Here is a 13663-nt window from a genome sequence, read left to right as displayed (position 1 = left end):
TAAAGCTAAATTCTCAACCAACTCAATATTGAAAAAAATAAATTTAACAAAGATAATTTAAAAAAAAAAACATGTGGGGGAAACACTGTAGCCAAACAAAAACCATATAAGGAAAACACTGTAGTAATCCATAGTATTTTTTTTTTAAAAAAGCTACAAAGCTAATGTCTTAACCAGCTTAATATATAAAAAAAACCGACAAAGGCTATCTAAAAAAAAAAAAAAGTCAATTTTGGGTAAAAGAAATGGGAAAAAATGTACAAAAAAGGAAACAAAAGTGAAAAAAAAAACACGTGGGAAAGCTACAGTGTTTTAAAGAAAAAGACAAAAAAACTAAATTTTCAACCAGCTCAATAGTAAAAAAATAAAATCAACAAAAATAATTCTGAAAAAAAAAAAATATGTAAAAAATGACAATTTTGGAAAAAAAAATAAAAAAAACATATGGGGAAAGGTAAAGTTAGATTATCAACCAGCTCAATATTGAAAAAATAAATTCGATAAAGATAATTTTTTAAAAAATATATGGGAAAACACTGCAGCAAAACAAAAACTATGTAGGGGAAACACTGTTGCAATCCATATTGTTTTTTTTTATAAAAAAACTACAAATCTAAATTCTTAGCCAACTTAATATAAAAAATAAAATCTACAAAGACCATTTAAAAAAAAAGAATAAAGAAATCATAAAAAAAAAGAAAACAATGTATGAGAATATTATAGCAATCCACAATGTTTTAAAGAAAAAAACTACATAGTTAAATTTTCAACCAGCTTAATATTTAAAAAAATTAGCAAAGATAATTTTGAAACAAATTTTTTTTTAAAAAAAAGAAACAAAAAAAAGAAGAAGAAATCAATTTTGGGTAAAAAAAAAGCAAAAAAAACATGTAAAAAAAAACAAAAGCAAAAAAAAAAAAAAAAAACCCTGCTACAGTGAATATCCCACGCGTTTTAGAGTTCTTTAATAATTCTTAGGGTGTAGGACAAATAATGAACACAACAATCATGTAAATTCTCTTCTTCTTTTTGTTCTTCTTCTTCCAAGTTTTTTTTTTTGATAATCCGGGGTATTCGGTCCAGCTTACACGCACCACGACTAATCCCCGGATGCACTGAACACCCTGCAAACCCAGTAGATAAGTAAGGCACTGCGGGAGTAACAAGCGTGCACATAAAGAGTCGAACCTGGGTGTAGAGACAAAAAATTTCCTGCTAGAACTACTAAGCCACGACCTCAAGTGCTTCTTTCAAGTTTCTTAGTTGTTAAGGTTGAGATCCTAGCATTATTGAACTATGGCATCAACCTAATGCCGCTCTGATTCAATAATAAAAAATTGAGATTCAAAGTCGAAAGAATTCTCTTATTATTAACAAATATTTAAATCGTAGTTGTAAAACCTGTCATGATGTTAAACACACATTTAGTTTCCTTAGTATAAAAGTGTGTGTGTATACATATATAATTGTGTGGTTTAGTTAATTATTTGAAAATTACTTATATAAAAAAAATTTATTTCAAAAGTGATACTTCTAAGTGATGATATGAACTTCAGCCTTTGTTAATAGTTGTGTAGAGGCGTGGTTATAATTGTTTTTCACTTGAAAATATATTAATAATATATATATATATAAATATATATATTATTTTTTATATTAATATATTAAAATGATATGAAAACACTAAAAAATATTAATTTAAAAAAATAATAAAAATTTAAATTTTTTTAAAAATATTTTTAAAACATAAAAGTAAATAAATTCTTTCACTTTTTATTAACAATTAGCCATTTTTCAAGCTTGGTAATAATTGTTTTTTAAATTATTTTTTATTTAGAAATATATTAAAATAATATTTTTTTAATTTTTAAAATTTATTTTTAATCGATTTGAAAATATAAAAAATTAATTTTAAAAAAAAATTAATTAATTAATTAATTTTTTTTTTTTGTGTTAAAGAAGCTTTCAAAATACAAAAACAAACCTGACATTTCATAATAAAAACCTCACCACAACACAGACCATCCCTTCCCTGATTCATTTCTTTTCCTTTTGCGGATTATCTTAGTGAGCTGATTTGGTCACTCACGGCCACTACACCAGTTGATCCATGGCTGCAGTCCTTGCCTTTGACACCTCTGACCAGCAAGATATTACCAGGAGGAAAGGGAGTGGTTGGTTCTCTCTTACAAGCTCTAACGGGCACCATGAGTTCATATGAACACATCAGTACCGGTAATTTTCACTTTGATGGCTATCCTGCATCTGTATCAACTTCCTTTTGTTTTTTTTTTTTTGTGGTATTTTCGGGGAGGCTAATGTCTGTTAAATCTTTCCAGTACGAGCTTGTTTTTCCTAAGATGGAATCAAGTCACTTCATGTTTAACTTGCTCTGTGTAAGTTCTTTGAGGGACCCAAATTAGAATTAAAGTTGATCATTACAACTAATCTCCAGTGCTTAATAAATTAGAGTCTGTTTAATCACTTAGGGTACTTGGATGCAGGAAAGGCTGCACAACAAGTGAACGTACCCTGTCCCAAGAGGTTGCGCTGCCTCATCCGCAACAAGCTGTGACCCAATAACCAGGAGAAATGATGGAAGCTTATTGATCAGACATCTCTAGCCTTTTCATTAGGTAATTGGATATCTACACTCTTTCTGAAAGCAGGGTTATTAATATTGCTGCCTTCTTATTGCAAATTTTGTTGCAATGTTTCTTTTACTTTTTCTTGGCTGGTGTTTTAAACCCTTTTCAGCCTACAAAGCTGCTGTCTATATCTTCTTTCTTCCTTGAACGTGGTTTTTGCAATCTTGACTGTTTGTAGAAAGATTAAAACAGTTATATGTGTGTATAACATCAGCATCAAGATACATTATCACCATTTTTTTTTATTCCACTACTAGTCTGTGAATAAACCACCCGGCCAGCAGCCATATCACACTGAACTGCACTCTAGTTAGGATAATCGATGATACTGGGTGTTGGATTTTCTGTATTTTAAAAAGTTGACTGAAGCCTATGCTTTCTGCAGATCACTATATCAGAAGTCAGAATAGTTCAATATGTAATTAACCTTCCATGTAAAAACGAGGTAGGCATAAGTGATTAATCATTTGAGTCCATAACAGAAGTAAGTGGAGAGTTTTATCAAAAAAGGAACAAGGACTAAATGAATGGAGAAGGAAGATCTGTGAAACTGATTCTAACTAGTTTGGGAATGAGGCATAGTTGAGTTGAATTGTGGGGTGGGGTTAGAGCACTGAGGAGAATGGAAGAAGCTAAACGGCCATCATTGACCAGCATTGTTTCATCAAACATTGTACTATTTCAACCATGTGTTTTGCTTAAATCATAAATTATACCTATGTTTGTATGCTAATTAATTAACCCCTCATGGAGCAGTCTTTGTTGTGTTTTGAGGATTACTATGGTATGCACAAACAAGGTAACCCTCTAAGTATTCCAATCTACCTTCCTCTTCACCACTAATACCAGGCTTGCCACATGCCAGCTGTTAGTCTTTAGGTTAAAGAATTTTTACCTCGTTAAGCCATGATTCAACGACCACAGCTGAGGATTGAGTCGGTACTAGAGAAGGAATGAGCAGAGTAATCATTAGATCTATGGAAAGACAAGGTGAAATCCCCAGGCTCTTCATGACTAACTGGCATCAAACCTATGCTAGCACCATCAAGAGGCATCTCTGGCAGGCTAGCATTCCCATCCAGATATTGCGAAATTTGCCTCATGCTTGGCCTAGCTTGTGGTGTAGAGAAAGAACAAAGCAGACCTAGCCTTAAAACCAATTCCATTTCCTCCACCACGTAATTACCTTCCAATCTTGGATCACCTGTTCGAAGAATGTCTCCTATTTTCCAGGAATCAAGAACCCAGTCAACCAAAATCATCTTTTCTGCTGATTGTTCTGGCTCTACAGGTTTCCTTCCACAAGCCATTTCAAGCATAAAAGTGCCAAAAGCAAAAACATCACTGCTGGTAGTGGCCCTTCCTGTTCTAGTAACCTCTGGCGCGATATATCCAACTGTTCCAACCACACAGGTTGTTTGAGGATTAGCCCCACGATCATAGAATTTAGCAAGCCCAAAATCTCCTAGTCGACCATTGAAATCATCATCTAACAGTATATTGCTAGCTTTCACATCTCTATGCAGAACAACCTGTTCCCACTCTTCATGGAGGTAAATAAGGGCAGACGCAACTCCTCTGAGGACCTGATATCGCTGAACCCAATTAAGGCTGGGTGTGTCATTGCGAAATAGGAGTTTATCAAGGCTTCCATTGGGCATGTAATCATAGACCAAGAGGAGCTCTCCCTTTCTCCGGCAATAGCCTAGGAGCTGGACCAAGTTCCTGTGCCTCAGCCTTCCCATGCTAACAATCTCAGCAACAAACTGCTTAGTTCCTTGTATGGAATCATGGGATACTTTCTTGATCGCGACTTGCATTTTGGAAGAAGGCAATACTCCTCTGTAAACCTTTCCAAAACCTCCACTTCCCACCAACTTCCTGTCCGTGAAACCTGTAGTTGCTTTGTATAAATCCTTGTAGGAGAATCTTTGAGGACCATACTCCTGTTCCCAATCTTCGCGCAGTTCTTCATATTTCTTACTCCTTATTATATAAGCAGCACCAGAGATTGCTACCAGCAAAATGACTGCTGTTATTGCTGGGACCAGAATTCTTAAATGTGATTTCTTCCTTGATTTTCTTTGATGGGGAAGTGAAGGCAACTTTGACACATCAAGACTTTGAGCTTGTCCGCCTCTGTTGAAGCTCCACCCCAGAATATAGTGGCTGCTAGCCACTGCTCCAGTAGATGAAGAAAAACCAACGTACATAGAATCCAACATAACAGAAGAAAGATCGAGCGGTGTTGACAAGAGAGGCAAGGTTGGTTTTGTTCTTGTGATAGGAGCAACCGTAACATTGAGTAGCTTCTCTACTTCATCGTAATCTATCCACACGTGCATCACAAGACCACTTATGAGAGCCAAGCTCTTATTCTCGTTTTCCTCACCTGAAAAGTAGGTCACCGGAGCAGATTCAATGGATGTCAAGTCGTTTACATCAATTCCAACGTGGTTGTCATTGATGTCTTTAAAATCCAGGCTTCGAATTGCATCCAGCTCAACTGCCAATAGATGGTTTGAAGACAGGCCATTGCTTGTAGAATTGAGGATTCCCAAGTACTGAGTTGCCCAAGCCCCTGTGAAGTTCACAGATGGAGAGATCGTGAAGGCCATGCCATGGCCACCAAGGGTAGGCAGCTCCGGGACCATGGAAAACGCAAACTGGGTAGAGAAGGAGAGAGACCGAGAATTGTTGAATAAAGATGTGTTGAACTGAAAAGGGAATGGGAAGAAAGCACGGCCAATTTGCTGTGTTGAAGTGTTTGTCAGCTCTAAGAGACCATTTGGATGGATTTTTGCAATCTCGCTGAGGAGCAGGTTGGCTCCAGTGAAGCCATGATAGATGAAGTGGTTTTCCTCTTGAGCTAAGGCCAAGAGCTTCAAGGAAACAAACAGGCCGAGTAGAAAGTGCAATGATTTGAACGATGCAATCATCATAAGAACGTGCAGAAGATTGTTTTTGCTTCTTCAGTTACACATTGGTAAAAGAAAACAAACTTTTTTCGCTTCGAGTTTCTCCTTATTTGCTTCTTCAGTTACAGTTTCAAATCCTCAGTCTAAAGACTGAATTATAAACAAGTCTCGTCACATTGCTATGACTTGGGCCCCTCGAACCCTCCAAAGCTTTTTCTTGGAAAAAAATAGGGAAAACTACTTTTCAAAGTGGATACAAGGTCAAAGAAAATAAAATTCTAAAATCTTCTATGGCAAGAAAATAAATTCTATTACTAATTGGACTTCCAAAATAATTATCATTTTACTGAATATTGAAGATTGAATCAATAGTTTTAAATCTCTGTTTGTTCACAGATTTGAAGTGTTGAAGGAACTGTACTTAATTTAGGGTAAAAAGAAGATTGAAGTGACAAAGAGCACTGGGTGGCATTTCTTTAATTTATCTAAACTTAAAAGGATGTTCAAGCCTGATTCTTATGAGCAAATGGAAATGGGGTCGTAGATTGCAAACTAGATGGGTGGCTTGTGCTGGCTGAATTTTTTTTTTAATGTTAAAAAAGATGCTAAGACGACACAATTGTTTCTAAAAAGTAAAAAAAAAATATAAGACTTGAGTCATTTTTTTTCTGGAATTAATAAGCTAAGCTAATTTAAATAATACAAATAAAAAATGCAACAATAATAGCTAAATTGAAAAACAAATTGACAAAAAAAAAAGAATGTTCGAGGGCGCCAATGTTTTTAAAAAAGCAAAACAAATTTGGATTTAATAAGTTCGATTAATTTAATAATATTGATGGGAAATAAAACAAATTTTTTTGGCAATAGTTAACTATAAAAAAATAGTTGCCAATATAATACCCGAGAGCAAATGAAGGAAAAGCTTGTTGGGGATTCATCATCATTTCACCGTGGACACCGCCTTACCACTAGAAAGAAAACCAAATAAAATATCATGAAGTGAGTAACTCATGCTTATATTCAATCAAATAATTTAATTTAATTTAAGAAAAAAATAAAATTTCCTAAAAAAAAGGCTAAATTTAACAAAGAGTGACAAATAAAAAAACTCAAGACAACCCATGTCATTTTTAAAACCAATGAAAGTTTCTACTAAAATAAAATAAAAAAATAACGGAGCCCAATCTCTAATTAAATAAATATCGAATGATGAAACTAAAGAAACACGAGCTTAAAAAAAAAGAAGGAGAAAATGAGGATAAAATTTGATAGGAAAAATATTGAAGGAGGATGAAATCGTAAAAAAAGAAAGTTCAATTTAAAAAACCATTTAAAACAAATAAATATCAATCAAAAGAATGATGATCAAATTTAATAGATGAAAAAATTGAGGGAGGATCAAGTTGAAAAGAATTCCAATTTTATAAATTATTTCAAATAAAACAAATAGTAATAAAAAGAAAAGAGACCAAACTCAAAGAAAAAACAAATTGAAAGGCTGATTTTAAAATCTAGAAGGTCAGTTGTGGAAATTGAGGAGAAGAAAAAAAAATCATTAGTGCCAAATCTTAGATTAGTTGGCCATAAATATAGCCTACACATAGAGGGTCTGTAAAGACGATTCCAACACTATCTTGAAAGCCACTATTTGCCCCAAACATCATCTTTCAGGCCACACAAATAACACTAGAAAAAGCTCATGTGTCCATTTGTTTTTTTAATATTTATATTTATTAAATGATAAAATTACATTTAAATCAACTTCATTATAATAAAAAATACTAGTTTGAAAAGATGAAAAAGCCAATGCAGGTTAATTATTTTTGCTTGCAAGTGTACATCAGTTTTTTACTACGGTTAAGAAAGTGTAAGGACAAATAAGCCCTTGAAAACTAGTTTAATAATTCCTTTCTCTTAAAGGCTTTTTTGTCATTTTAGAGTGAAAAAAATAACATGTGAAGATCTTTTTGCTCTTGATGAATTTGATAAAGATAAATGGATCCCAGACTAAATTAAACCTCAATATTTCAGTGCATAAGGGCAAATCTGCAAATGCACCATTCCAATGAATAAACTTGGTCAAGTATGTGTCGGCATTTATTTATTTATTTTTAATTTAATTTAATTTAAAGGGTGAGCATAACACGAAAATTCCATTTCAAAGACGTTATTTCTAGGTGGCCATCTTTGACTTTATACAAAAGAACGATCCCATCTTAGAAAAAGCACTGCTCCTTGTTAAATATTGATAGCTAATTGAAAATGACAATTCTGTCTTTAATGCAAATGTATTATTTATTCTTGTATTTTAAAAATAGTTTTAAAAAAAATTTATTTTTATTTTATTTTTTTACTTTAAATTAATATTTTTTAGTGTTTTTAGATCATTTTGATGTTAAAAATATTTTTTAAAAAATAAAAAATATTATTTTAATATATTTTTAAATAAAAAATATTTCAAAAAACAATCACAACCAAACTCCAAATATCCAGTCAATTTATCAACAACTCTAATCTTTGAAGGATGGTCGAAGTGGGCTCTCTGATTGAGTCTCAATGCTAACTCTAAATTTTTAGTCTACTTTGGGTTTTTTTTTTAATTTAACGTAGGTGTCCGGGCCAGCTTGCGCGCACCTTGACTAATCTCACGGGTCCTGAAGTTAACGACCATGTAAGCCTCCAGTGGCCATCATATGAGTAACCACAGGGCTTTATTTATAATTAATATTTTTTTTTATTTTTAGATTATTATTATATGTTGATATAAAAAATAATTTTTAAAAAATAAAAAAATATTATTTTAATATATTTTTAAATTAAAAATACTATAAAAAATAACGATTACCACACTTATAAAAATCGTAACCGACACTTAATGGCTAAGAAAGAAGCTTGAGGTGGAGCAAGTAACACCTAATGTGTTGGCGTGGCTCTCGTCCCGTCTCCTAGTGGTAAGATGCATACATAGCACACGAATTATTCTTATCATACGCTTATCCTTAAATCCGCTCCACTTATGCCTCTGGCCATTTAGCTCTCGTCCTTTTTTTTTTTTTTCTTTTTTGATTAAGTAGGATTTGAGTTCTATAATTTTATCAATTTTAAGAAACAATGACAAGATTTATGGGGATCATTTGAATTAACCAACCATTTTAAAAAAATATTCCCCAAATTAATTAATTATTTTAACATAAAAATTAATATGTTTAAAATAAATTATGAATAAATAAGAAATTAATATTAAAAAATTTAAATAACATTAATTCTAAATTGAAAGATTATAAGATTTTGTAACTTATATAGTAAGAAGTTGAATATTTAAATTAGCTTATAACACACAAAAGTTTTTAGACGAGAGAGACTCTAGACAATGTAGATTTTGAGCTTAAATGACGTGCTTGACTAGAACTTGAGTTAATTATAAAATATTTTTTACCAATACATTAATTAATACGCTTGATTAGTGAGGTCATTTAATTATTATTTTTTAAAAACATTTAGGCCTTGATTTATAGTGCAATATTTTAAAATAATGTTATTTGAATCCTGAAAAGCAGTTTATATATATTGAGACTGTTTACATTAAAACAAGAAATTTAACATTTATAATAAATAATTGAATCATTAATTTACAGCAACATAACCTGCTTTCTTTGTTTGTATATAATTCTTTAGCAAGTAAATACATCTATTTTGTTTATATAATTTATTATTTATTTGATGTTTAAGACATCAATCCAAAACTAACTTGATAAACCATAAATCAACCATCATCGATTGACTTTAATCAACAAACATCACAATAATCAACCAGGATCGATTGACAATGCATGCTAAGTTTAAATAGAATTTGTTATATGTTTCCATAAATCTATTAATTCTGCTAGTTAAGAAATATTTGTATAGAAGCCCTCCTTACCTCTGGGCTTACGGTCTGCAGGGAGGGTGACTGTTCTATGGTAAGAGCTCACAAGACAAAGTGGCTGGAAAAAAATTGCAGAAACGCTACAATCTTCAAAATTCTGTGGCACCTTCCTCTATATTTCACATCGAACAAGTCTTAATGTACATATTTACGTAATCAATCCTCCATGAAGTATTGCTAGCTTTTACATCTCTATGCAGAACAACTTGTTCCCACTCTTCATGGAGGTAAAGAGCATGTTTGACAGTGTGATTGCGGGTGCTTTTCAAATAACTTTTTGTGCCAAAATGCATGCCAATGATGTTTTTTAATTTTTTAAAAATCATTTTTGACATCAGCACATCAAAACGATCCAAACCATACAAACCATATTAAATTTTAGTAAAAAAAAAAAAAAAATTTCAAATTTTAGGAACGCAGCCGCAGCCGCGTTCCCAAACGTGCCCTTTAAAAAAGGGCAGACGCAACTCCCCTGATGATTTGATATCGCCGAGCCCAATTAAGGCTGGGTGTCTCATTGCGAAATAGGAGTTTATCTAGGCTTCCATTGGGCATATAATCATAGACCAAGAGGAGCTCTCCCTTTCGCTGGCAATAGCCGAAGAGCTGGACCAAGTTCCTGTGCCTCAGCCTTCCCATGCTAACAATCTCAGCAACGAATTCCTTACTTCCTTGCCTGGAATCATGGGATACTTTCTTGGTCGCGATTTGCATATTGGAAGAAGGCAATACTCCTCTGTAAACCTTTCCAAAGCCTCCACTTCCCAGCAACTTCCTGTCTGTGAAACCTGTAGTTGCTTTGTATAAATCCTTGTAGGAGAATCTTTGAGGACCATATTCCTGTTCCCTGTAATGTTTTGAATTAAAAGAGATAGGAAAAGACTACAAAGCCTTGAAGGCTTAGATGTAGGAATAAATTAATGAAGGGTATAGTAGTAATTGAATAAAGAGATGATAAATATAAATAGAAAGTAAAAAAAAAAAAAGGAAAGAGGGATCTGAAATTTCAGTGTGAGGGACGGCAGGAGAGAAGGGAGAAAGAAGAAGAAAAAGAGAAAAGAAGAAAATTAGAAGAAAAATAGAAATGAGTTGGAGGAAATAAGTTTAAAGGTAAGATTATGTATAAATATGTGTTATATAAGCTTTAAATTTCGGTTTTGATGAATGTTAGGGTTTTGAAGATTTTGTTTTGGGTTTAATTGATGAATTAATTTGAATGTTATGGGTTGATTGTTGTGGGTAATGGATTGTTTAGTTAATTTTGAGAGATTGTAGGTAAAGATGATGATTTGTGTAAATGGTGAATTTTGAGTTAGAAATCTGGAAAGAACAGTAGGTAATCTGTGAAAATTCTGGGTTTGAGGTTGAAGATGACAAAATTTTGTTTGGTCCCTCAATTTGTGAAAATTACAGTTTTTCCCCAAACTTGGGAAAATTACAGATTGGTCCCTGGAGCATATTTCGAGATTCTGAACAGAACAAAAGATAAATCATGGGCAGAATTCCTGTATAGTTATGAAATTTTAACACTTTCAATTTGGTCCTTCAATTTGACAAAAATTACAATTTGACCCTAACAATTTGGTAAAATTCCAGAATGGTCCCTGGAGCATAATGAGATATTCTGGACAGAATTGAGGATTAATTATGGTCAGAATTTCAGTATAGTGATAAATTTATGATATTTTTAGTTTGGTCCTTCAATTTGACAAAAGTTACAATTTGACCCTTAGAAATATGATAAATTACAAATTGGTCCATAGCTGTAATATTAGCTTTTGCAGATTGGTTTGATGAATAATTGAGGGTTATATAGTGAATTATTATCAATTTTATTATTTGTTTTATTATGGATTATATTTCAGGAAAACCGTTAATTTTTGGGTTTCTGGGAAAATAACTAGTTTAGTCTAAAAACATATAGAGTTATGGAATACACCCTTAGATAAGTGTATTAAATAGGTTATATATATTCTTTTGAGTCATTCTTGAATATGTCTCCTTTGTAATCAGATAATCATGATATTCTACCAGCGGGACATTAGTGGGATTACCTTCGGTATCGGCTTTTGAGTGCTATTTGCTTTCGAGTCAGGTGAGTGGATAATTTTTCATATACATGAGAAATATTATAAATATTTGATTTGTTATTATGAATTGGATCATGCTTCTTGATAATATATATATATATATATGATCAATTGTTGAATCTGAATTCTGGATATAAACCAGTATATATTTTGAATTGACTTCTGAATTGATAGCTCCTCATTTGATTGATGTCATGAGCTGAGCCTTGAGATATGAATATGTCTGTTTGATTATGATTATGAATTTATGGTATGTCAGTCAGAATACCCATGCTAACATGGTAGTGTTAGTCTTTGTGCACATCGTATCTGAACCCTAGTTGGTCGGGGGAGTCACCAACCTGTGTGGACTGATCATCCTACAGTACGGAGCCTCATGCTCATTGCATTTTGATTTTCTGACGAGTTTTACCATATGATCTTCTTATTATGGCCATTTTGAAAAACATTTATATAAGAACCTAAAGTCATACTTGTATATATATTTCTCATTGTTGTATTACCTCGTGTGTGTATATTGAACGTTATCTACTCACTGAGTTGTTGAACTCAACCTCTCATTATTTACCTTTTCAGGCTTATAGCTTGATAATAGGTCACTTTTGTTGGATCTTCAAAACCTGCTCTTTTGGTTGTAATTTGTACATTTTCCTTTATGTCTAGTTAGTGCTCCAAAACTATAAAATTATATTAACTCTTGTATTAAGACAATTAAATTATATTATAAAATTAGTTTGTTGTTAATGCTGGGTTGAACTCTGATTAAATTGTTTAAAGGATAAGATTGTATGTAAGTTTGGGTTCGCATAGGTATGGAACCTTGGAGAGGAACCTTATCTATGTGGCGGTCATGGATCCGGGAATCGGGTCGTGACATTCCCAATCTTCGCGCAGTTCTTCATATTTCTTCCTCATTATATAAGCAGCACCAGAGATTGCTACCAGCAAAATGATTGCTGTTGTTGTTGGGACCAGATTGTGCAGGCACCGCTCCTCATCTTATGCCTCTGTTACGGACATGACAAACGTAGGTGAGCCACAAATGCCTTTCCCTTAATAGAAGAATGTAGTAGCAGTGCAAAACCCTATCTCACTGCCATCTAAACCAGCCGTTGGCAAATTCAACAGCATTGAAGCATCTAGGAGCTTTGATGTCGAAGGAAGAGGACTTGGCCCTGCTACTTGTGGTTTCGACAATGACAACCCAAATGACCTGAAACAAAAATAAAGGTAAAACCTTGGATCATGAAGTGAAAAGCCCCACGACTCAAAATCTCTTCTTTTGTTTGAAACTTAAGGACTCCCTGCTTTTGCTTTTCTTTTCCTCTTCGGCTTTGCAACTTGTGGTTCGATTTGAGGTTTCGGTTCTTGAGAATGCGTCGCGAAAGAGATAATAACATGGATCTTATGGCCAACAGATAAACAAGGGGTCATGGAGGGGATGATGGAAGAATGGGCAATGATTTGGTCCCAAAACGGAATTTGCATTTTGAATGGAGAATTAGAGCCCCAATGATGATTGTTCTTGATGATGTGCGTATAGTAGCATTTTTGTTAATTTGATGTATCCGGATTTTAGTTAAATAAAATATAATGACAAACTTATAATACTTTAATTTTTTTATTAATTTGAAGTATTATAAACTTATAAAATTTAGGGTAACTTTTTAATTTTTTATACATAATCCAATCCAGTAACTCGGGTAAAATTAAGGAAATCCAAATCCAATTTCAATTTTAACCCATTAATTTTTACTTAAGCTAGAACACTTAAGAATTAGTAATTACTAGTTAGGTGGCCAACGCTATGCCGCGGGCTCACCTATTATTTTAATAAAAAAATATCATAAAAATCTAAGATCTAAAAACATTGAGTGTGACTATAACATCGAATCCAAGAGCGTTGAGTTCGGTTGCAATGCAAAACACAACAATAATATTTATAATATTAATAATAATATTTAACTTGTTTCCCAAAATTTTAATTTTTTTTAATCTTTCAAAAACAATTATGGTTTTTCTTCTAGTAATAATAGTTTTTTAAAATTTATTAATGATAATAATAATAATAATAATAAT

The 13663-nt window shown here is 32.6% G+C and overlaps 1 protein-coding gene and 2 long non-coding RNA genes across 8 annotated transcripts in view; 2 read left to right on the top strand and 1 right to left on the bottom strand.

Moving 5' to 3' along the window:
• The window catches only part of LOC7478733 (L-type lectin-domain containing receptor kinase SIT2-like), a 49638-nt gene that overhangs the window by 15455 nt on the left and 20520 nt on the right, over window positions 1–13663 (bottom strand). The gene's annotated exons all lie outside the window — the stretch shown is intronic.
• LOC112328687 (uncharacterized) overlaps window positions 2014–13663 on the top strand; it is a 32341-nt gene continuing 20691 nt past the window's right edge. The window contains exons 1-2 of the long non-coding RNA XR_008060170.1: window positions 2014–2235; window positions 2340–2396. This is a non-coding gene — a long non-coding RNA (uncharacterized LOC112328687). The remainder of the gene's footprint in view (window positions 2236–2339; window positions 2397–13663) is intronic.
• On the top strand, window positions 10487–13212 carry LOC112328689 (uncharacterized). 5 transcript variants are annotated; one of them, XR_008060171.1, is made up of 5 exons: window positions 10487–10604; window positions 11508–11589; window positions 12560–12615; window positions 12713–12814; window positions 13003–13212. It is a non-coding gene; the product is annotated as an uncharacterized LOC112328689 (long non-coding RNA). The 5 variants fall into 5 exon arrangements; XR_002983818.2 differs by having other exon boundaries at window positions 12713–13212; XR_002983817.2 differs by having other exon boundaries at window positions 12560–12814.

This window comes from Populus trichocarpa, chromosome 9 (genome assembly GCF_000002775.5).
Source record: "Populus trichocarpa isolate Nisqually-1 chromosome 9, P.trichocarpa_v4.1, whole genome shotgun sequence".
Classification (NCBI taxonomy): domain Eukaryota; kingdom Viridiplantae; phylum Streptophyta; class Magnoliopsida; order Malpighiales; family Salicaceae; genus Populus; species Populus trichocarpa.
The sequence above is the reverse complement of the archived record's forward strand: the minus strand, read 5'-3'. Positions and strand labels throughout refer to the sequence as shown.